This window comes from Phalacrocorax carbo, chromosome 24 (assembly GCF_963921805.1).
Source record: "Phalacrocorax carbo chromosome 24, bPhaCar2.1, whole genome shotgun sequence".
Lineage (NCBI taxonomy): Eukaryota > Metazoa > Chordata > Aves > Suliformes > Phalacrocoracidae > Phalacrocorax > Phalacrocorax carbo.
Genome location: NC_087536.1, coordinates 7,431,516 through 7,456,200, shown reverse-complemented (window position 1 = coordinate 7,456,200; position 24,685 = coordinate 7,431,516). Strand labels below are relative to the sequence as shown.

Genomic DNA, 24,685 nt, shown 5'->3' with positions numbered 1-24,685 from the left:
GTCGCCCTGCGCAAGCGCGGCCCCTCGCAGGGCCGGGTAGCTGCTCGCGCGCCCGTGGGATGAGGCTGTTTTCAGACTGCAACAAAATCCAGGGTACCCCACGACAGGTGACTTGCTTTTAGGTGACCTGATCTTTTAGCACCTTGCCGTGAGGCTCTTAACCACTGGTTGGGAGCCTGCCCCTGTGCCGTAAATGGGATTGAAGCAGAAGGGAAGGAACCTCTCTGGTTTCCAGCGGCAATTTGCAAACCTTATGGCAAACTGGTCCCTGCATTAGCGAGCAAATAGCTCATGTCCATCTCCCATCAGTTTTGATACCTTCATGAGGCTATGGTAGACTCCGAGGAGCACTTTGTAAAACTGCCAGTTGCTCCTTCATAGAAAATAAAACATTGAAACATATTGCTATAAAAGATGACGCTTCTCTCAATGGATTTATTAAGACAACCCCTAGAGTAAAGAGTTATAAAATCTGTTCAAGTCAGCAGTTCCAGCTGTGTAATTGATATCCATTATTTCCTATTGACTGCTGGGCAGGACTTCATTTTCTGTAGCATCAACAAATTCCTCTTCTTCCTACCACAGAACTACCAGGGGGTTCAGCAGAAAACAAAGCTGATCAGCAAACACAGAGCACAAATCCCAGGAGAGTGCCGAGGTGTTTTGCCTCAACTGCTTCCCATAAATGCACGCCTTTATCCTAATCTACACTGTTTCTCAAATTATTCTAGTTGCATAGGGCAGTTTTACAAATACGCTGCGGCTTTGCTGGGGAACAGACCCTGGGCGACAGTTTCATTTCCCAGATGATACAATTTCTTCTCATCTGCTTCATTTTATGGCAATTTTATGCGATTTACCGGAGTCGGTTTATTATAGTGACCATTTTACGGAAACAAAAGAGACAGAAAAAAGCCGTCCCCACCGAATGCAGCACGTGGGTGTGGTTTGGTACCGGTTCTCCAGCCAGCAGCCCGGCCTCTCGCTGGGAAGCGGCGGCAGCCCCAGCCTGGTACAGGGCCATGGCGTAGCTCGGGGTCCGTCTGTCCTCAGTGTCTCTCTGCCACCCGGCAGGACTAGAAGGGCAGATGGCGTCTCAGCACTCCCACGGGTGATTTAGGTATTGGACTTAGTTTTGGTGGGGGTTAGAGCAATGGAGAATACCCGAGAGACTGACAGTAACTGTCCTGGCTTTCTCAAACATTTGCCACAGGTGGCTGCGTATTCCGGGTCTAAAAGCATGTTTGTCTTCCCTCCTCTGCTGAGCAGGTATTTGTTGCTGATAATCACTCACCTCATGGGAGAGAGTGAGAGAAAATAGTATGGAAGAGAAAGGAACGGCTTGGGCTGGGGGGGCTGGGGTCGTTCAGACACAGAGACCAGGGCACGGCCACCAGTGCAGGCGTGCTGCTGGAAATCAAAGCCTTCTGGAGGGCCGAGGCCCCGCGGGGGTGGGGGCTGTCCCGGGGAGCTGCCACCCGCTCCTGGGTTGTTCCCTGCTGGCAGGACTCCTCCTGCCCTGGGGAGGCTCAGCACCGCTGCCCCTGGAGGGGTTCGCAGCCTGTACTCAAAGTCCTGTGTTAAAACCGGACTGTTTCGGCACGGGGGTTTTGGTTTTTTAAAAATTGTTATTCTTAGCTTTGTTTCTCATGGCTGCAGCCAGTTGCTCAGTCAGTTCATGTCAAGCGGCAGCGTCGCGAGGCGTGGGTCCCTTTGAATGGCAGAGCGCCCGTCCGTCGTGCTCTGTCAAGTCCTGGTCCTTGGAGAGGAAGAGCGGCACGGGACAGAAACCCTGTCGGGGGAGAGCGGGGAGGCTTGTGCCGCGCCGCGCGGTTCAGAGGCCCCAGACGTGCCTCTCGGCCGCCCCGAGCGCCGCTGCCCCGCTTTCGGCCGGGCTGGCAGCGCGCCCACGCCAGCCGCCACCCGCCTTCTGCCCTTCCCCTGACGCTGCGGGGCAAACCCGTCACCTGTCCTCTTATTATTTAAAGCTTTTCTATGCTACTGACCTCCCGCCCCTTCCTCCTGCAAATCATTTGCTTTTCCAGATGCTTCAGTATTAACTTGTACCGCTTTATTTCTCTTTTGGTGCTGCTGGTTTTTTGCTCCTTACCTCACGTCAAGAAGGAGAGGGATTCCCTCATTCCCACCGTCACCTCAGAAATAAACCCTCGTTATGGGTTCGTACCTGGGGAGGAAGAAACTGATTTCCACTCCCGGCCAGTTCAGGACAGATATTTGAAGGTAACTGTTCCGTCCAGGGACAATTTCCTTGTCTAATATCCATAAAGGCCGCTTTTATTAGCGCTGTGTTTGAGTTTGGGACGATGTAGAAGATATTTTGGGGGAAGGGCTTATTGCAGAGAACTAGAACGTGGACATGAGATTTATGTTTTGATTTCGAGGTGGAGCAAAGGGGAAGGAGGTGACATCTGGTGCGGGTGCGCGGCTCTGGGCGCAGCTGCCCCCTCGGAGCCCCCGCTGCCGGTGATGCTCCGCGCCCTCGGCGAGGTGTGCTGGGGCGACGGGAGCTGGAGGGACCCCAGAGGGGGAGTTTGCTACTCCGGAGCAGGAGGATGCAGCGCAGGGAGGGGTCCCTGTTCGTGGGGACAATCTCAGAGGCAGTTCAACGCCGGGAGGTGGGAAATTCCCGTTTTCTGTTACCCGTCTTTTGGGATGCAGGCTCAAATAGGGACCAGAAGCAACTGCTTGTTCTGCGGTGCGCTTAGCGCAACGCCGCGCGCTCATGCTGTCAGGATGGTTTCATCCCTTGTACGAAACCCTTTTGCAAGTCCTCCCCCTCCCGGCGCGCGCGCGTTTTTGGGATTGCCTCAGATTTGTCGAAAGCCATCTCTGGAGATGGCTAAAACCCAGCAGGGATGAGTAGCTGTTACCTCATGTGGTAGCTGTGAAACCCCCGATGTGCGCTAGCAGACATTAATAGTGTTGTTAGTCAGGGTCCAGAGGGTACCTCCAGCATCTCTCTCCCTAAACGCACTGGAATACGTAAGGCTGAAATGACGGTGTGGTGGGGCCCTTTTTTCCTTGGCTAATTGCTGCAGGACGAAATAAGGGCCAGAGTAAAATGTGGTCATCTGCTAAATGGCTGCTGCGCCCGACTGTCGGGCTGTTCGCTGCAGCTGACAATATATTGACTGTCGCGGCTTTTGAATGCTCAGCGTGGGTGAAGATCATGCCGTGACTTCTCTGGGCTTTAATAGATCTGGTTCAAAGCTTCTCTCGCGTAGCAAGCACTGACTGATGACATGAAAATAAACAACAAACAATTCTAGAAGGGAATTTCTGGAAGAGCAATTACTCGGTCCAGTTTTGCAAATTTACCCTGAGGTACAACGAGGTGTTTTCTCTTCTGCGGGTGAGCAGAAATGCTCGACAGAAGTCGACAGTACTGAGGCTCTGGGACACTGGGACTTGTGATCCTGTGGCATTTTCTTTGTGTTTGTGCCATATACCGCTCTGCTGCCAGCTTTGGAGGTGGCAAGGACCCCTCACCCACCCGTTTAGTATCCAGCTGCTGGTAAAATTTTTATGAAAGGTCCTTAATTATTCATGAAGAATGACTTCTCCGTTACACAACTCATCTCACGGGTGGAGTACAACCGTTTAGTGCTCAATGCTCCAGGGTAATGGGTGGTTCTCACGCTGAGCCGCCCTCCCAACCTCTGATCTCGCCCATAGAAGAAGGCGGGAGGATTTGTTCATGCAGGTTGTGAGGCAGAGAGCTGAGGGGGTGCTCCTGGCTCAAACCCACGTAACCCAGAGGTACCCCCGGTTCCGTCAGGAGGCAGCATTCGGGGTGGATGCGGGGAGCTCCGACAGCCCAGCTCGCTTCCAAAGGGCTGCGCTTTCCTGCTCTGCCCAGGATTTAATGCTCCTCCCTGCCCACCCCTCTGCACTCCGAGCATCAGACTCGCAGCAGGATGCAGCTGCTCTAACACAGCCTGGCTGCATTTAGGATCCTCGCTCTTAATGCTGGGGGTGGAGATATTGCAGCCTGCTTACGTTACATGGATCTCCTGGGATCCTAGTGAAACCGGGGAAATGTAAATCAGAGCAAAGTGCCAGAAACGAGCGCGGCAGAGGAGCCTGGGCAGCGCTGGACGCCTGCGGCAGCCTGTTGAGCCAAGGTGCTCCAGCCACCCGCGTGACTGTAACCCCTGGGGACTTGGGAGCGGGGACTGGGAGGCGTACCGCGTGCTTGCGCGGCAGTGAGCTGCCCTGCCTCACATGGATTGATGATGGGCTCGTGCCTGGTGCAGTGAGTCTTGTTGAACGTTTTCTGCCTGTTCTGCATCTCATACGGGCCCCGAGCAGGGAGGGTAATGGAATAAATGGTGCAGCTGTCAGCGAGAGATGCATTTCTGCTGCTCTCCCAGGTGGATCTCCAGACGCTGCACGTGTCCTGGGGCTGGTCGTTCAAGGTGAGCCCGTTCAAGGAGCTGGAGCTGAGGGAAGGGCTGGAGGCGTCCCCCCCTTCAGAGCCTTCCCTCTAAAGTTCCTTGACTGTCCACACGTGGTGGTTATGTCCTTGGGCTCTTAAAAGCCTGTGCAGTCACCTCTGGACCTAAATAGTCATGACTTTGAGTTGTCCAGAGTCTATGTAACTTTATTATTTTCTAGTAACCCATGCATAAGAAAAGCAATCCCTAGAAAGCTGTACTGCTGGATGTTTTAAAGGTAAACTGAATCCCAGTCATGCTTTCCTTCCCATGGAGCAGTTTTAGATACAAAGATGATGATAGATTAAATTACTTTTGAATGACAGATTTAAATTGGGATTCTTTCTGCAGCCTCCACATCCATGCTCTAAATAGGAGGCTTGGGATTAGGGCCATTAAATTACTTAGTTTATTGGAAAAATAAAATATCAGGAACAGATGAAGATGAAAAGAGAGGAATGCAAACTGAGAGAGTGTTAAAAAATGATTAAGCTAAGGTAGCAAATGAAATAGAATAGCACTAAAACTAGATGACACCTAAGAAATTCTCTCAAAGTGGCAGTGCTGAGGAGTCACTTAGGCTGTTAAATACAGAGCTGCGGAGTTAAAGACAGATGAGCTCGATATAGCCAAGAGCCTGAAATGGTTTTTCAGCCACCAGTGGTGCTGAAGGTCATGCCCTGGGGCAAAGTGCAATTAAAAAAGGAGAGAAACAAACTGCTTTGGGGTGTTACAAGTGTCACAAGTTGCATAGCTTTTACAGTTACGCAGTGCAAGGAAACACCTCGCAAGGCAGCCCGGCCGCTCCAGGGAAAGCAGCCCGCCTTGGCTGGGTGGCCATCCTTCAGAAGAGCGTGCCGCAGAAGCACCCGCATGGCTCATCTTCCTTTGGCCACTATGGGCAGGCGTGTTTCACTGCTGATGACATGCCTTCAGGGAGAAACTAAAGTGTTTTGAGTATTATCTTAATGCCAGGGTAATTACGCTAAAAGGATGCTGCAGGACTAGGTCCTCTCTACTTCCCTTCTTGACAACCCCTTTGTGGTCTTCTCCAGGGGACCCTCTGGGCATCATCACTCTTCCGAAGAGAGTTTCGGTCCCAGAGCTGCACTGCGGCATGGCTTGCTGGAGCACTGCACGCTGCTTCGTCCACCCGCGCGCCCCGGTACCCAGGCTGGACCAGCCCTCTGCCAGCGGGGATGGGAAAGGGATGGAGGAGACTAAACGCGGGCCATGGATGGAGTTAAACCTCCGGCTGTCCTCGTCGTAGCGCAAGGGCAGTAATTGTTCCTCCTGTCCAGGTCCATGCACCAATCCCAGGGAACGTGCCCCCGACAACTGGAGTTTGCAGGATGGTTGTTACTGGCCCTGGTCCTGCCTCCCTGCTTAGCAGTTCCCGCACGCCTCCGCCAAATCCAAGCAGAGGTAGGTTTCTGTCTGCTGACTTTGAAGAACTTCTTTTAACCTCTTTGCATCTGTATTGCCTCCCTCCCTCTTTCCAGTAATTACATACGAGGCCATGGAAAGAGATCAAATTTTGCCGTCTCCTTTGAATCCTGGAAACTGCCTCTTATGGTACCCTTGAGCCTCTTTAAAGGAAACAGATTAAAATGCTGCAGCCCAGATGACTGCAGGTAAAGCCGTACACCAGAGGACCTGGCAGACCCCAGATAGCCCTCCGTATGGCTAGCGAAACGTTTCCAGGAGATTGATTTCCGATCGGGTCTGGGGAAATTCCGCAGCTCCAGAGGTGATCTGTCACCGCCTGCCCAGAGAGGAGTGACAAATTCTTTGTCGTCTTCTCACGCATCCATCGTGACTGCAGGAGGAGCAACAGTGCAAACTGTTTTCCCTGCGCGTTGGAAGAAGCTAGACTCAGGTCAAAGGAGCAGCTTTCAGACTCTCCTTTCCCTCCTGTCACAATTCATTGGAGTCAGGCTGCTCCCCCAGCAGCTCCTTTCCCATTGTGCACTTACAGCTGCGATATTTGGCAGAAATTACTGCCTGCTTTCTTTTCAGCCTTTGCTTTAGGTTTGTTACGATGATGCCTTGTTAATTCTCTAGAACAGCAGCGTGTGTCCTCTTGAGGGGTATTTGTACGTCCTGGCTGACACGTGCAGCTTCACCTGATGAATGCCACTGCCCTCGTAAGCCAAACCTCTTTGGGTAACCATGAGGCTTGTGCGCCGTCCCGGGGTGCTGCTTCCCAGGGGAGATGTCCCCCTCGTCCCAGCAGGGCCGGGTGGCTGGCAGCAGGGGCTCCGCAACGTGCCGGGGGCGTTTGTAGGGAGCAGGGAGGTGCCGCTAGATGACAGCATCGGTCTGCAGGTGTGGGGCACAGGGACGCTCCTCTGCCCCCGCCCGAGGAGGTGCAGGATGCAGATCCAGCTTTGGACCCGGTTTAAAGTGGTTTATTGACATCTCGGTGTGAAGGGGAGAGTTTGGATAAATGGTGTAAGAGAACGTATTCTCTTATATTAAATCACCGCTCTGGGTCCTGTTGCCATTGGCAGCCCGAGGGATATTTTGCGGAGATGCTAAAACACGTTGTAAATTAGGAAAACAAAACAGAAACCAAACCAAAACACCATATTGTGTTAAGATCATTTCTCTTGATACCAGAAAAGCTTCTCAGAATGAGCCACCTCATTCATGTTTACCCATTTGGGCTTTTTTTTTTAAATAAGAAATTGTTTCATTTCTGCCTTTCTGTAGAAGTAGCTAATGTCATTAATAATGCCTTGGCAGGCTTGCCTTGCTGCCTGCAGAGGTCAGCAGCCCCAGGCAGAGCCCTGGCAGCCTGCGGCCGCCCTGCCGCGGGAGAAGGTGCTGCCCCAGGCCAGGAAGAGCAGAACGCACCTCGCTGGTCCCCGCCGAGCTGGGCTGGGTGAGCCCTGCACCGAAGCCGTGGGGGGCGGGAAACCCACCGGCCCACACACAGATTCCCAGATTTGACTTGCTCAGACCTCCCTGCCCAGTGACACCGTGGCGAGGAAAGGCGCACCTTCCGTGGGCCCAGCCGTCACCAAGGACGTGCCAGGGCTTCTCGCCGGGATGCTCGGATGCGTCCTGCACCCGGGCCCTTCCCCTGGCTCTCCCTGCCGAGGGCAGTCAGGCTGCAGCAGCTGAGCGTGGCTCGCACGAGCCCCTCCTGAGCCTCCCCCACAGCTCCCACCTCTCTTACAGCTCAGCCCAGGCACCGGCACAGCAGCTGAGCGCCGTGTTCGACGCAGAGCGCGCGGGGAGAGCGTGAGCGGGTCTGGCAGCATCCCACCGAGAAGGGCTGGTTGATCTTGAAGGTTATTTTTGCCTTTTGCCAGGTTTCAGAGTAGCTTTTCGCCATCTCGGTTAGTTCAGGTGTTCCAGTAATTTTGGCAAACTAGCAAAGAGAAGAAACAACACTTCATGATCCTTAAGCTCGTTAAATGTGAAAAGGCTCTCACAGAAACCTCAACAACCCCGGGTACGTTTTCTTCAGCCAGCTTTGTTATTTCTCTACAGAGAAAGGAGGGATGAATCCAGTCCATAATTACTTGATTCCAGTCTATAGTTAAGTAGCCTGCAAACGTTAGCTGGAGAGAGCGTCTGGCTTGCATCAAGAGGAGAAAGTTGCGGCTATTTGCCCATTTTGATCTATTATACATATATATGCAAAGAGGGCCTGAAAAAAGAGGCGGTGAGGGTTCGCTGCCTCGTCACCCCAGGAGGCGCAGAGGCCGCCTGGCCCGCAGCACGGCAGCGACGCGGTACCGGCACCGAGAGGGCTGCGAGCCGAGTGCCGTGCGGGACAGACTCCTTCAGCTGCTGGTGCTAAGGCAGCTCTCACTTCAAAGGCTAATGCTGCAGGGAAGGGAAGCCCTGGCTGACTATTCAGCGCTGTCGTGGTTTAACCCCGGCCGGCAACTCAGCCCCGCGCAGCCGCTCGCTCACCGTCCCCCGTTGGGATGGGGGAGAGGATCGGAAGGGTGAAAGTGAGAAAACTCATGGGCTGAGATAAAGACAGTTCAACAGGTAAAGCAAAAGCCACGCACGAGCAAAGCAAAACAAGGAACCCATCCCCTCCTCCCCAGGGGCAGGCGGGGCTCAGCCATCCCCAGGGCAGCAGGGCTCCATCACGCCTAACAGTGACCGGGGAAGGGAAACGCCATCCCTGCCAGCGTCCCCCCTTCCTCCTTCCCCCCCAGCTCCATGTGCTGAGCATGGCGCCGTGTGGTGTGGGACAGCCCTGGGCTCAGCTGGGGTCACTGTCCCGGCCGTGTCCCCTCCCGGCTCCCTGTGCAGCCGGCAGAGCGTGGGGAGCTGAAGAGTCCTTGACTGGTGTAAGCCCTGCTCAGCAACAACTGCAACATCTCTGCGTTATCAACACCGGTTTTAGTACGAATCCAAAACACAGCTCTATACTTGCTACTGTGAAGAAAATTAACTCTATCCCAGCTGAAACCAGGACAAGCACTTTCGTGCTCTCAGTTATTTTTGCTGCCTGTACTGCAACTGGTCTAAAATTTCCCAAAAGACCCGTAGGAAACCCAGGGAAGATCAGACATGACATTGTGGACTTCTCATATGAAAAGCAACTGGGGAAACAAATAGAATAAAATAAAGCACAAGAGACTTCTTGTTGTACTTCATACATTTTCAGGAGAATAGAGAGACACGAAATCCTTTGCAGGTCAGTTTTATACAACCATCAAAGAGGGGCGAGAACGACTGCTCACGGAGACGGGCAGCGCAGGGAGCCCAACACGAATACTGGGGACTGGGGCCGCCCGGGTGCTCGCACGTGACTGCGAAGCCCGCGCAGCGTCGGGGAGCAGCCCCGATCTCGGGGAGCAGCCGTTGGTGCGGAGCCCCCGGGCTCTGCCTGTCGCGGAGGGGACGGCACAAGCCGTCGTAAGCCCTGTACTTGGTAAATACTGAGCTCCTGTAGCTTACAGCCGTACGTCTTTGTAATAGTCTGGTCACGGGCCTGATGGACGTGTGCCACAGGAGGTAACTATTTTCGAAAATAATTAGAAAAGGTAAAATAATAAACCTTTTCTACAGGTAAATCGCTGAATCACAGAAAAAGCCAATCACGAGGCAGACCAAGGGCTCGGGTCTGGCTTCTCACGTGATGGATGGGTTATTTTGTACCAAGGCACTGCGATGCTGAAGTGGGGGTTGTGACCACACTCGTTTTTTGAATGAAGAACGATGAAGGGCCTGATTTTCACTGTCACAGAGAACTCCTGAAGGGCTCAAACTTTTCTAATTTTCCTACTAGCCCTACTCAGTAAGTCTGTATTGGGTAAAGATTTTACTTTTATTTTTCTTATAATAATTTTTATTTTTATGTGGATTTTTTCTGATTTTTTTTTGTTGTTGTTGGGGGGGAAGATGGTTAAAAATGTAATTGGGAGGAGGGTGGTTAGCGCAATGACTGTTTCCTTCATGCCTGCTTTCTTTTAGCAGTTCTCGCTAGGGCACAATCCCAGTTCAGCCTGAAAGTCCCCGTAAACCCACGTAGTCCGGCTCCACGTGGGGACAGATGGTCAGAAAGCTTCGGTGACCACCAGCACCAGCTCCACGCGTGGCCGGAGCGCAGAGGGGGACGCCGCTGGGTGACGCGTGGCGGGGGGCCGAGCGGGCTGCGGACGCTGAGGTTTCTGCGGGGGTTAAACAGCAGCACTTGCAGGTATGTTTGTGCCGGGGGCAGCCCAGCGTGGTCTCGCCTCGTTTTGCTGGGAGGCATCCCGAGCCGCTTTGCTCGTGGTGGTCTCCTGCGCGGGTGGGTGGGCGGGAGCCGGGCAGACCCAGCCCTGCACCAGCGCTGATGCCGCTCGCAGCCCTGCCACGGGCCCGGCTGAGGCAGTGGGTGCCGCGGGCGCCACCCAAAACGCACCCCCGCGCCGGCGGGTCCCCGGCCGCCGCGCTCCGTGACAGCACGAGCAGCTCCGCAATTAAAGGCCACCTCCTGCTGATAGCTGCTTAATGAGGAACGGTTGAGGTAAATTATAAATTAAAAGAAATAGGGTGAGAATACAATTGAAAGCAGTGTCTCTGAACTGGAACTGCTTTGCCGTGAATTGAACGTGCCTAAACCTGGTCATGGCTGAGCGGAGCTATTCCACTCAGCATTGGATTAACTCATCAGCAGAGAGCCCAGAATCTGATTTAATTTGAAAGACTACAAAATTATATTTCTCTGCTGATTTTCCAGGTGGCAGGATTAGATGTGGAGCTTTTAGTTTTCCACTACTTCCTTTTAACTTAATTTGACAGAAATGGCTCTCGGTACAAGACAATATTTGATGGGTACTGCATCGGGGATAATGAAAACGTCAGACAAATGGCAAAGCATAATTGGGGGAGCTTGTTTTCTTCTATCTGGAGATGCAACGGGTTTGATAAACCATGAGGAATGAGTTTCCTGGAAGACCATAAACCAAGGAAATTTGTTGCTCTCACGGGATGTTCAGTGCTCCACCAGAGCAGAACCTCTTTCTGGGGAAAAAAGGGGAGTCCAAGAGTTGCAGCGGCACCTGGCAGACTCGGTGTGTGCTGGTGTCGAGAGGGCACGGGAAGGGGTTGTTGCACCGTTGGCACGGGCATGGCCGTGGGCATCGCGGCTGCCGGGGAAGGAAGGGTGGTGGCCAGGGAGAGGGGTGGCCGCAGGGACGCCCTGCCAAGGCGTGCGGGAACGGGAGCTGCCCTTCCTCCCGGCTTCGCTGATTAAGGAGCTCCTTTTTTTGGCAGTTTGAGCTAGAATTAAAATATTGCTGGGAGGGAGACCTAGGGGCAGACGAACAGCTTGTTCTCAGCTGGCTCAGCACTTTCCTGTTTGCAATTCCACCTACCAGAGCTCAGAAAAGCCTGCCTCCCGAAAGCAGCCCAGGCCGGCAGCCCCCAGCCCCTGGCAGCCCCCAGCCCCTGGCAGCCCCCAGCCCCTGGCAGCCCCCAGCCCCTGGCAGCCCCCCGGCTGGAGCGCGGTGTGGGCAGTGGCACTCCCGGAGCACATCCCACCAGAGGGCTGTTGGAGCACAGGCCGAGGCAGGAGAAGGTTGTGTCCAGGCAGGTTTGGAAGCAGTTGTCTGAGCATTGAAGCAAATGGACTTTTTTGGCAAATCATTTTCTCTTCTGCATTTGGTTCTCGGTGGTAGTTTAAGCATCCACGTGTACAGAGGGGAACGTTAATGAAATACAGGGTTTTTGCAGCAAAGCTGGCTGGGATGGAAGCACCCCACCAGTTCTTCTTTCTCACCTCCAGACAGCTCTTAGCTTGCTCGTGCCAGAGGCTCCTTGGGCACATCAGACCTTACCCAGAAATCTCTATCAGGTTACAGTAAATACAAATATATGAAAATCACCAGCTGCCAGAACGCAACCTGCAGGCAGAAAAAAAGGTACTTTTCATGGCACCTACTCTGTTTTAGGAAGCCGTTCCTCCTCTCCCTCCGAGGCCTCTCCCGAAGGCTCAGCTCTCCCTGGGATGCACGGCCTCAGGGAGGGCGTTGCCAGCGCCGGCGTGCTGCGGCACGGGCATCGCTGGTGCCCGGTGCAGGCTCCAGCTGTGCACGCCAGCGGACTGATGCCAAAGCTGGCAGGAGGAGGGCACTGATGGAGGGCCAGCATCCGTCTGGGACTCCAGGACCCAGCAAGGACGCTCATGTTCTGGTGTCCTCTACCAGCCTCTCCTGAGGAGCGGGAGGCTCTTGCCCTTTATAAGGGGGAAGCTGGAGCAGTAGGAGGTTTGGAAGAGGCAAGAAGGTGAGAGTAGCTCTGGAGTAGGGTCCTGCTCTTTTCCGTCGCTAAACCATCAGGGGTTGCCTTGGTCCCTTTGGGTAGAGGCTGCCTGGCTCGGAGCCCTGGCACGGTTGTTTTGCCTGGTGCTTTGGCTGCGTGTCCGTGGGGGTCCTGCAGGCTTCCAGGCCTCCTCCCATTCCATAGGGAAGAAAGGGGATTTTCAATCTGACCTCCAAATACAGAGGCTTGGGGGAAGCGTCTGCCCCGGGGGCGGGGGGACCAGCGCAGTGCTAGTTGGTTTAAAGGCCAAGTTTACCTGACGGCTTTTGGTAGCCTTCTCCCCTAGTCACGCGCCCCTCTGACTGCTGCAATGACGCCGCCTCCCTTCGCTCTGGGAGAAGGAGGGACAGGCCCAGGTTAATCGACCCCTGTGCACAAGCTCCATCGCTCTCCTCTTGGTCTTTGCTGCCAGGCCTGAGCAGAACGGTTTGCCTGGGAAATGGTCTGTAAATTTGCAAGCGATGTGCTTATGAGAGGCAGGTTTCTAATGACTCCCAAAACTGAGATTTTCTCCCTGTAAATGCAACTAGGTCTCAGTGTCCCTGATTAGCTTCTTGTGATGAATTCCATCTGCCTGCCTGGGATCAACAAAGACCTAAAAAAACTGAGCACCAGACATGCAGCCTACTGTTTTCATGCTGAGCTTTGTTCATTATAGGAAATCACTTACAAAACAGGAAGCTCTTCCTCGTTCCACTCAATTTCTTGGGCTTATTTGCCATGAAATGTCACCTTCTCAGATGAAAGGATGGGATTTATCACAATTAAGGGAGGCTTTGACGTGTCCCTTTAAGTGAATCAAGGGTGCTTTTAATTCTGAATCGGTGCGGTATATGGTTGATGCAACACGAGTCCCTTGCAATTCGTAACACTCATAAAACACGCGCGTTCTTGGGGAGTTGTCGCGTACTTTTTGTTGCTTCCAGCAGCGCTCGCTGCAGAGAGCTGGCGAGCCTTCAGCCTGCGGAAGCTAACGAAGCATGTGTACGATGAGCGGCTACGCACGCTGACACAGCGCCGCGCCGGCCGGTTGCGGGGCATCGGGTACCGGCGCGGCATAATTGCTGGGAAGGCACGCAATAAACCGGGGCAAGGGCAAGCGCGCGCGTGACGGGAGAAGTGCCGGACGGGTTCACCTCTGCGGTAGAGAATAAAGTCTATGGCAACGTGCCTGGCTGCTGGTTGCTCCCTGTTCCTCCGTGGTGCTCCCGGAGAACCCCGGGGCGGGTTAACTTGCCGCCGCCGGCACAGCGCCCACCCTGACACCCCCCCAGAGGAAAACAGGGATCGGACCCCCAGCGCGCAGGCCCTGACAGCGGGGTGCTGGTGCGACACCAGTGCCCAAGAAGGGCTGAAGCACCGCTCCAGGCTGGGGAGTGTGACCCCACAGGACCCTGGGGAGACCTTTCCCGCTCGGGGGGCTTTAGCTGAATGCTACAGCGGTTTTGACTGCTGCTTGCTGTCATTCTTTGGGGTGACCCCTGGGTACGCCCCAGGGAGAAGATGGGGTGGGAGGAACTGGTGTCAACAGGGAAAGCCGAGGAAGAAATTAATGAAAGCACAGGTGGCTCTTTTAAAGAATAACTAGCGTTACAGCTGGCCTGGGGGGAGCTACGGCCGGGGATGCTGGCAGCAACTGGGGGCAATGCTGGCAGTAACTGGGGGTGATGCAGGCAGCAACTGGGGGCTTTGCAGGCGGCAACTGGGGGCTTTGCAGGCAGCAACGGGGGCGATGCAGGCAGCAACTGGGGGCGATGCTGGCAGCAACTGGGGGTGATGCAGGCAGCAACTGGGGGCTTTGCAGGCAGCAACCGGGGCAATGCAGGCAGCAACTGGGGGCTTTGCAGGCGGCAACCGGGGGCGATGCAGGCAGCAATCAGGGCGCTGGTTTTTCAAAGTAGAAAACCCAAAGCTAGCATAAGGATCGGTCACCCGCTCCAGCTGACTGGAACCTCCCTGCTAGCACCAAAGGCAACAGCGACAAGCTGAGGCAACTTCCCTGCAAACTGTCCCTTCTTTCTGCAATCTCTTCTTGACAGGTTCCGTGTCCACAGAGTGAACTCGAGTAACTCCCTCGAATCGCTGGGGCCGAGCGCGGCGCAGCGAGTCACCGTGGGGCACCCGGGGCTCGGCTCCTGCCGAACGCGCTCCCCGCTCGCACCGCGCTCAGGCAGCGAGCTCGGGCTGCGCCGCGCCTTGGCGTGGATGTGACGCTGTCGGAGGGGCATCGGGGCGCGCCCCCGGGTGTCGCTGCCTTTAGATGGGTGTTGCTGATTTATAGTCGCATGGATACGGTATATATTTTAGAAAAAAATCAAAAGGGTTGTTAGGAAAGATAGCGTCTGTGTCTGCTTCCTCAGGAATGCAAAGAGAGAACTCTTGTGCTGGGTTAATGATTCAGAGAGCATTTTCCTGTATATTTTGGTTTTTTACGTTCACAACATACAACACATCCCATCTGTGTCACTGGCCTCGTCAGACGCCCACTTTGCGAAGAGCTTTTTTTGGCTGTCAAGCGAGATGCAGAGGGGAGGGCTCTGCGAGGCGCAGCGGTCGCCCCCAGGTCGCTGGCGGCAGCGGTCGCAGAGCCCAGGCGCGGTGCTGGGGCAGGCGGCAGAGGTGGGCTCCCAGCGCCGCGCAGCCGCTCCCGCTGCCCTGTGGCTGACGCCTGCTTGTTCACCAGCTCTGCCCTTCCCCTCTGGCAGCCCTCCTGCAGCCGAAAGCGGCCTCGCCGCTGCCGGTAGCCTTGGATCAATGTCCAAGGTGCGGCGGCAGCATTTGTACCTGCCTCTCGCCGGCTTCTTTGCAAAATGTTTGATGTGGCCGTGCATTATTCCAAAGCCGGGGTCTATAGCTGCGCGGGCTGCTGCCTCTCGCTGCGGCACGGGCTGCGGCGCCTGCTCTGTGGCACCCGCGGCCCCTTCAGCGGCTTGAGTTGCTTCAGCAAAGGGCTATTGTACGAAACACCCCACAAAAAAAAAATAAATGTGCTGCGTTTGCTGTTGCCATAGCACAAGCAGGAAACCCAGGCTGTGTTGTGGAAGTTGGTGAGTCACTGGGGTGAAGCATTTATCCCAAACCCCCCCTGTCCTGGAAACCTTTCGGCGTGTGTGAGCTTTACCGAGCCGGTAGCTCTTGGTGGGAGCTAGTGGGACCAGTAAGCGCGTCCTGGCTAGTCACGCTCACCTTACTCCGATGTTATCTGGCCCAAAGTAATCTGGAAATTGTCAGTGCTACTAGCAGATATGATTTCTGATGAAGTTTGAGTAACGGCCTATGATTAACGGTGGGCCGGTTGCTGGCTTGCTGCTGAGCCTGGCAGCGTCTGCCACCTCGCAAGGGCTCCGCACCGGCGGGTTTTAATGGACTGAAAATAACGGCTTCCGCTCACCTCTGAAGGCAAACTGTTATTCCAGCACTGAGTACAGAGATTGCCTCCTGAGGACATAGCTGTGTTTTTCAAACATCGGCTGCAGCTGGTGCCTTTGCTGGGCAGACACGCTGAAGCAGGGAGAGGAATTTAAGCATTTCCCTCCCCCCTCAATCCTGCCCGCACTCCGGGGCAAGCCCCGATGGTAGGAGGGTTTGCCTGTAGGGAGATGCCTCCTCCAGGCTGCGCATTCCCCTGGAGAGCTGAGGGCACGGGAGGGTGCTCAGCCCTGCCCGGTACAGCGTGGGGCACGGTGAGGAGACGGGCAGCTCTTGCACCCTGCTGTGCCCAGCCCTGCAGGTCCCCGCTGTGTCCCCAGGAGGGGCCTGGAGCGGCGGCTGGGGCGCAGCGTGTCTCGGGAGGGCAGGCCGAGGGCAGCGTTGGGAGTACGGCCCGTGTCCAGGTTTTCCTTTACATTAGTTGTATAATGTATATTCCCTCCCATCCTGCCCAGGAACCGAGCTGCGTGTGTGCTTGGATTGCTAGCACGCGCTGCAAGCCTTCAGGCACCCCCAGCCCTGAGTGTTTGTGCCGTCGCTGGGACCCTTCCCGTTCGGTGGGGACGAATGGGTCGGGGTCGGTGTGCGAGGCTGAGACCTCGCAGCTCGTCAGCGCGATGGCTGCTGTCTGCGTCAAATGCAGCCTGGAGAAACGCTCGTCACGGGGCTTCTCAAATTAAGGTTTGTTTCTACTCGAGCATAAATTCCACCGTGGCAATGTAAAACCACAGCAGTGAGTAAAACCCCCAGGACGGTGAGGTGTGGCGGTAGCAAAGCAACGTGTCCCCCGCCAGCGTACCTTTTCTCAACGCTGTCCCCACCCTCTGCAGCAGCATCACATTTTGGAGCTAAAAGGTCGTAACAATGACTGAGGATAAAACCCCCTTCGGCTTATAAGCCTCTTTCTCGCATCACCGCTGAGGTATTTAGCACCGCCAGACCAAAGGCAAGGCAGTAACTGTGGGTTTTAGTTACTCAGTTATGTTACATCAGATTTTTAAGCTGTTTTTATTCCAACTTGCGCAGTTCTCCAGCCACAGGAGGGCGGCACCGCCGCAAGCTGTAAAAATGCCGTTTCCAGCTTGCCCAAACGGCTGGTTTTGTTTATAAAATAAAAGTGCTCAGCAGGAGGAAAGGCGGGAATCCTCGGAGGCGCGCGGAGGCCTCGGAGGCGCGCGGAGGCCGCTTTGCGGAGGCCGTGCTCCTGAAAAGCGTCACCCAACGCGGCTGACGCCTTTGGGCCCCGCTCCCCGCCTTCTGCTGCCGCGTTTGGGGTTGCTCCGGCGCGTTTCGCAGCGCCGGCACGAGCCGCCGACGCCAGCGCTATTGCCGGGGCTTCGATGCACCGACCGCGCTCAGCTGCCTTTGGGCTAAGCAGGGCGGCCGGAGGCGGCTCCCGCGGGTGGGCGCAGCAGGGCCGGGGTGCCGGGAGACCCCGGGCGCGGGACGAGTGTGCGGTGGGCGCCTGCAGGGCGCGGGGCGGGGGGGCCGCCCTGCGGGGGGCACGGCTGTGCTGGGCTGGACACCCCCCACCCCCGGCCCCGCAGGGGCGCAGGGCACGCTGCCGCGGGCTCGCAGCCCTCCCAGGCGGCGGGGGCTGTCGGCGTTACCGCACCGGAGGGTGGCCCCCTGACCCGGAGGCCACGCACGTGTGCGGAGACGGGCACCCTCAAGTGGCACCGATGGTCTAGAGATGTTACTCCTTTCACGCTGCCTCCTCTCATGCCCGTGGGAGTCGTCTGCGCACAGGGTATTTTTCTCCATTTGGCCTCTCCTCCAGAGACCCAGAACTTTCTCCAGTCCTACAGAGAAACGTGGGCCCACCCGTGCTCAGGGATTAAAATCTAAAATTACTATTACTAGGAGTTTTTCAGGTAAGGGACAGCAAAACCTCAGGGTCTGATCCTGGATTTAGGCTTGGTCCCATGCCCAAAACGTGAATCACACACTCGGACGAGGGGGCGCGAGGCAGGTGGAGCGGTAGGTGCTCCCCCAGACCGCAGCAGACGGGACCTTCGGGCAGCCCAGAGCCCACGCGGTGGGGCAGCGATGGCAGCTGCGGGCTGACAGTCCCTGTGCGAACAGCAAGGTGCCTGTACGGGCACCACGAGCAGCCAGAGCTCGGGAGGTTGAGCTCCTGGTACGATATTAAAACGTCCCTGCAGGGGCTGTGGGAACCAGTGATGAGCCCGAAGCAGAGGTTTACCGGGTTATCCCAAGGTGGCTTCTCTTTACTGGCAGAGCAGCCCCCAGCAGCAATGCGGGAGACGCTCGCAGCCTTTCCCCTCCCCAGCAGGCTGCGTGGGCTGCGTTAGGAGTATGAATCCAGGGGAAAATGTTAATTAGTTTTCAAACTAAGATTTATCCTACTAAGTTAGTTTTTGAGTATCAAAGGAAGGTCAAAACCCCGAGAAGTGATCTAGCAGAAGAGAAAGCTGTTTCCTCTGAAGGCTGAAGGGGCTGGAAAGCTAATGGGATTTAGGGGCAGCTATTTCTGGGACCTTTCCATGGTCAAAGTTCACTGCAGGGGACTTGGGACACTCTGACTCAACACACTGTTCGTAGGAAAAAAGTGTTTTCGGTTTTAAATACCTCTCGTGGAGGGGGACAGGTTTAAATCATTGGCTCTCTGGTGGTTGTGTACAGCAGCATGAAAAGTAATTGAAAGAGCAAACAAGTGCAGTGTTGGTGTGGAGACGCTGGTGGTCTGAGAAGCTGGGTTTTGTTCGTGGATCGCCTCGTGGCGGCGGCAGGGGCTCGAGGATGCCCCGGCAGCAGCAGTGGAGCCTGCGGGGATGGGCTCAGAGCTGTTGGTGCAAAGCGCTCCTGCTTCACGTAAATAGTGCAAATGATAAATGATGGAAATGGTGTGAAAATGCGCAGTTCTGGGCAGCTGCTGTTGTGCTCTGCTCAGCTGATATTTAACCTGAATTCCTGCTCGGGTATATGGGACTTTGCCTGCGTAAGGGGTGTGTAAGGGTGAGTCCAGGCCAGAGCAGATTCAGTGATCTTTTCCTCGGCTAAAGATAATTTCGGTTTGCTTAGTCAAAGCTCAGTCAGCAACCGAGCAAGGGCATCATCTCCCAAGAAGGCTTGTTTGCTTAGTCTAAACGAGGTGTTTCTGAGACAGATCGCTGCGACAGCGCAGCGGCGAGGAGAATGCCAGCGTGGGCATCGGCGAGGAAAGCAGCGGAGCCCCAGCTGCCCGGCCCTGCCTCTCCCGGGGCCAGGGACTGGCACGGGAACAGCCGGGAGAGCGGGAGGCGTCTGCAGGGCACGGGGGCTCCGTCCTGTCCCTCTCTGTCCTCCAGAGCAACGCTCAAGGTTAAACTAAGATTGGCATAGAGCGACGAGGGGCAGCATTTGGGACTTGGTAAACTGAGCTAGCCAAACACTGAAAAAACAAGAACAAAACTGGAATTATTTTATTAGCTTTCCCCTGGCACTGATACATGCAGACTTTTATCTGAAGCTGCGTGGGAAGGCATCATGCTGCAACTCCAATCCCCATAGGATGGTGCTCTGAGTAATCAGTTTAAAGGCTCGTGTTTGAACCGTTTCTGAAGAAGGACCTAAACATGCCTATTACACAACGGATTGCAGGGAATAGTGTTGCAACAGAGATTAGCATGATTAGAGAACTGAGGGTGCCACTTGACCTGAAATAGTACACAAAAGGATGGAACTTTTAATTTTGTAGTAAGCAAAACCTGCTGTGCATAGCTGAAAGCAGCTGGGAGGCTAAAGCCGGCCTGTGAGCCAGCCTGCGCAGGTATGCAACATGATTCAGCACTGGGAAGCTATTAAAATAAGGACACCTTTTCAAGTACTTTGCTGTATTTTTATAAGGTATTAAAGCTGTTTACATTATTCAGAACGAAAGGGTCTCAAAAGTAACAGCAAAGGTAAATTTTGGCCTGTAACGGCCGACCTCGGATGACCCCTGGGGTTTGTGCCAAAATAACCTGGGTTTCTGTAAGGTGACTCCGGACTCTGCTCCGCCCTGTGATGGGGCGGATGCGTGTGGCTCTGTGCATTATTTACAGGCAAAGAACAATAATTCCCCCCTTAAAGCAAGGAAAAGCGGCTTCCTCCGCCCCCACGCCCGGGGAATGGCATCGGGCCGGGGGCGGCGGGAGGTTTCCCAGCCGGTGCTGCCGCACGCTGCCCACCGCAGCCGGCGCCCAGAGCCACTCCTCGCTGCCGGGAGTTAATGGGGCTCTTCATTCAGCTCAATTACTGGGCATCCACCTGAGAAGCTGTAAAGAATAGAACAGTAAATCTTACAATCAAATATTAAATTATGCCTAATTTATTTACTTACGGCGAACTGTAAGCCCCGCAATGAAGTGTGTAAAGGTTTATAACACGAGCACTCCTGGGAGCGAGGGGACGTGCCTGGCGGCACGCCGGGAGGGGTTTACCGAGGCTCGGTCTGAGGGGGCACGTCCAGGGATTGACTGATGGAAACTTGGGGTGTTCCAGCTGCCGAGACCGAGACGGGGCAGCCTCTCCGTGCAGCCCCTCCGTGCAGCCCCGGCCGGGCTCTGGCTGTCCTGGTCAGGGACCAGCGAAGCCGGCCGTAGTCCTGCGCGAGCTCCGGGAGCCGAACCCCGGGGCTGGGCGGTGCGAGCCCGCACACGGCCTGGCTGCGTCCCGGCCCCCGCGCCGCCCCGTGCAGGCGCGCCTGAAAGGCGGCGCGGTCCCGAGTTTCGCTCCCTCGCGTGCTTGCTCCTCCTCAGCACGTGTGCGGTTTCGCAGGACGTGTCCTTTGGGTGAATATATGACTGACACGAATTGCTATAAAAAAATGGGAATGGCTGTGGTGGCCGGTGACCGGCAACAAACGGCGGAACAGGGAGGGGGCCTGCAGTGCTACAGCCGGCAGAAAGGTGCCTCTACGGTTTTGTCTGCAAGGACGGTCAGGGAGTGGGTTCGAGGTAATGAGGGTCTTTTTTTTTTCCTATCTCACCTGCAGATAATTAATTTCAGAAGGCAGATACCATTTTATTCAGTTTCCTAAAAAAAAAAAAAAAGCTATTTTATTTTTTGGCCGGTCAGCCAGGGAAAACCTGGTCCTTGGCTTTGATAAATGTCTCTCTGCCACCATAATGCATTTTTGCAAACTTTTGTTGCAGCTAAAACACTCGGTATTTAGGAGGAGGCTTATTGTCTGAATCAGGATAAAAACAGCATATGTTTGGCAGCGCTTTCTGCAGAATATAGTCAAGGTTTTTACTTCTCTACAAAAGCCTTCAAGTTGCCTGTTTTTTTTTCCATGGACTTCACTCGGGTCGAGATTTCGATATGCCTTTGAATTGTGGGTTTGTCCTTGAACTCCCTGGCAGCCCTGCACAGTCATTCTGCAAATGGGCTCAGGGAACGGCACTGGGCGAGGGTGGCTGGGTGTAAATCAGAGCCTCCCAAAAAGGTTGGCAAAGGGTGTGATGGCTCACCAGCACATTTGTGAAATGATGAATTGTGTCTTGTACTTTACAGTTCAGAGAGAGGGAGAGAAAAAAAATGTGTCTGGATTAGAACTTTTTTACCATTCAGGATGGCAGGTGAATTTTAAATAGAAACCCAGCTGGAGGAGACATCCAACCTGGGAAGCACGATTTGACAATTTTCTTTCCTTTCGATTATGCAATGTCAAAGCAGAAACAGTAGCAGGTGGGGAAAGTACCCTGAGTCGTGTCAAGGTATTGTGAGCTGTTTGTATGACAGCTTTTGCCTACTTCCTTGAGGCAGAAAAGCACCTTTACTTTGCAAATACAATGGAAATCCACTTTTCCTTCTGCGGGGATGTTTTAAAAAATGGAATTGTCCTCGATGTTGTGGGAGAGCAGCAGGGACAGAGCAGGAGAAACTGGTGCAGCCGCCCGGTCGGGTGCGTTCCCCGGGAGGGTGCCGTGCGCCGCGGGAGCCCTGCCCGCCCTGCGGTGCCGTGGAGGCCGGCCCGTGGTGCCGGGACCTGCTCCCCCGCAGGCACTGGAGCGCCGAGCCGCAGCGTGGCTGGTGCCTGTGGAAGGGATGTCGCCTCCCGGGGCAAGAGCCGGGTGCATCTCTGCCGCCCCAGGCACGTGGGGCATCTCTGGCCGCTGGGATCAGGGCAGACTGGTTGGTGTGGGGCTGGGGCAGCCGAGGGACCCCAAGCATCACTGAATCCCCACCTCCGGGGCAGCTCCTGGAAAGGGCTTTGGGCAGGCTGGGGGACCTCTTGGGCCCCACGTTTCCCCTGAGAAGCTTCACTTCTGCAGCCTCTCAACCCCTTCCAAGCACTCACATAGCTTCTTGGTACCATGGGGAATATCTTCCCCCCCCAGCACAACGGGGTCCTGGCCCTGGCAGACCCCCGTGGGAGGGAGGCAGGAAGCAGGCGGGGCTCGGCAGCACCGGCAGAGCTGCCTGTTGTGCAAGCAGCGCCGGGGAGCTGCTCCGCGTTGTTTCTCCCCGCGGGTTTTAGGAACCAGTCGCTTTAGCGTGAGTCAGCGAGCCCCCCGCCCCAGCCCTGGGCCACGGGTTTTCCACGGAGGAGGATGCAGTGCTGAGTCCCAACCGTTGCTCAGTTACTGGAGCCTCTGTTCACGCCACCGATGATGATGATGCTCCCTGCGCGTGGGCGCCCGGAGGAGCCGGAGTCCCGGAGGTGACGGCTGGCTGGCTCAGCTCTGATTCACTACCCAGACCCCCCCTCCCCGCCGGGGAGACATGCACTATAAAAACTTCCTGGCATGCGAGGGAGCCCACGGGCCTCCTCGGCGCCAGCCCTCACAGCTTCGAACCCCCCTGTGCCCTGCGTGCTCCTAGGGACCTCTCGGTACCTTGACATCCCTTGTAAGCGGTGGCTTCTGAAGTGCTTACTGCTGGATAGAGGTGAATTCGCTGCTTGCCAGGGCGGAGAGCATCGTCACGCCGTGCCACGTGCACCAGTTCGGGTGTACAGCTCTATGGAAATAAGGGTTTTTTTCAAAAGGGCTGTGTATTAAAATTCTGGTCATAGCCTAACTGATTTTTTAGCAAAGATATATGACAACTATGCCATCTCCTGTTGGCTACAGTATTTTGGAGGCTTTTCTTCTCATAAATAGCCTTGTCTGTCACTTCAAAGTGACTCTGTAGCGTCATTTTGCTGCATGTGAGGCATTTGTGCTTTAAAACCCCAGACCACCTCTTTTCCATGAAAACCGCTAACCCAACCGTAAATCTCACCGCTTTATAGCTCTTCACTCACATTTAACACGCTTTACAGAGGAGGTTTTCCTTTTGCAGCCGCAGATGAAATATGCTTCATCTGTGCCTTTTCTCGAGCAGGCGGTCCCACCCTACGCCGTACCCCCCGATGTGGAGCGGGTTCGCCCGCCTGGGCACTGCAGCACTCGCGCTCCTCCTTGTCTGGGGAGGCCGGATGGGTCCCTCTGCCCACTTGTGAGGTCAGACCACCTCCATCCCAGCCGCTCCCTACCCCTGTGCCTTTCCAGGCTCCCATGGGAGGGAAGGGTTTCCCCCGAGCCCTTCGTGGGTGGGTGGTGTGCCGTGGTACTGCGCCGAAGCCGGTCGGGTCTGGCACCAGCTATGCATCATTCCTGCTGAAGTTTAGTTGCGCAAGCAGAAAAGCCTTTCTTCTTCCAGCTCCCAAGCAGAGCTGCTGCCAGCCTCCGATTCCTCCCCTTGTGCCGTCCAGGGGCGGGTGGGCTGGCAGGGGAGGGGGTGGCTTTTGCCTTGCCCTGGGCCAGCAGAGGCCTCGTGCTCGGGTGCTTGCCCATGAGTACCGGCTTCCCCGGGCGCACCCAGGGTGCTGCACCGCCTGTTTGCAAAGGCGAGCCTGTACCTCCGGGCGAAACAGATGTGCAGTTCAGCTGAGCAGTCAATTTTTAACTCGCCCCATTGCTCAATGGTGTGGAAGGGAAACTTGCCCGGGAGGTGTTGCCGTTGACCGGAGCGCCCCGTCCGTCCACACACAAACACTGCCATGTGCGGTCTGGCCCAGCTCCGCTTTGGACTCTGCTCGTGTCGTGTCTGTTTGATTTCACCAGAAGTTAGAAGGTCACAGTACTGGGTGTTCAGACCCTGGGGAACATCCCCACCGCCTCCTGAACGCAGCGGGCAGGCTGAGCTGCACTGTTGACTTGTTCCAACCCCATCTTCCCATCATCGGGACGGTTGCAAGATTTTTGGAGAGATGGGGATGGCTGTTCGAGGATAGATCGTGGGACCTCTGCGCCATCTGCCCCAACTGTCTCCCCCTTTGCTCGGGGCTCTTTCTTTCCAGCACCCTGCGAGCTGCTCCGCGCCTCCCCCCGTCTGTCAAACCAGAGCTTGTGCGAAAAAGGGTTCTGCTTATTTTCTGTCCTGGCTTTCCGTGGCGTCTTCCCGGCTGCCTGCAGCGGGGAGCCCACCGGCGCGCTCCCGGGCACGGCCGCTCGAGCTGGGGGTGCTCAGCCCCCCCGCCCCCCCCCCCCGCACTCCTGTCTATAGCAGAGCATTAGAAAAGCTAGATAAAATTAGCTATTCGGACGCATGTTCCTCAGGATGCCGGGACAGAGGGACACCCAGTACAGCCAGTTTGACTCGTGGAGAAGAATTAATGGAAACACCCGGCTCCTGGAGGGAGGAAATACCTTGCACAGCCTTTTCCTCCGTTTGTTGCGTGGGGAGGCTGACAATGGGCTCTGCGTCTGGCAGGAGCGCTGCCGGGCTGCCTCGTGAATGCAGCGCGCGCGCCCCGACAGACACCGAGTCTGCGGCACCGGGCGCTCAGGAAAGGCTCGGCACAATGCGGGCGACCTGCCCTCCCGCACCTCTCGTGCGGCGGATGGCGGCAGCATCGCGGAGCGGAGCGCGGGGCGGGCACCGGTACCCGCGGCGCTTTGCTCGGCCGTACCCCGGCGAGCGCGCGGGCCGCCGCGAGCGCCGGATTGCCGGGGCTGCGGGTGCCCGGGGCCGCCCGCTGTGCAGCTCTGGGTGCAGAGAAGGCGGCACCGTGAGCGCGGGGGACCTGCAATGGTCGGGTGTTT

The 24,685-nt window shown here is 55.8% G+C and overlaps 1 long non-coding RNA gene across 1 annotated transcript in view; it reads left to right on the top strand.

The window, feature by feature from the left end:
- LOC135317086 (uncharacterized) overlaps window positions 1-24,685 on the top strand; it is a 58,372-nt gene that overhangs the window by 2,157 nt on the left and 31,530 nt on the right. The window contains exons 4-7 of the long non-coding RNA XR_010376197.1: window positions 2,122-2,241; window positions 5,759-5,882; window positions 9,501-9,729; window positions 9,906-10,131. This is a non-coding gene — a long non-coding RNA (uncharacterized LOC135317086). The remainder of the gene's footprint in view (window positions 1-2,121; window positions 2,242-5,758; window positions 5,883-9,500; window positions 9,730-9,905; window positions 10,132-24,685) is intronic.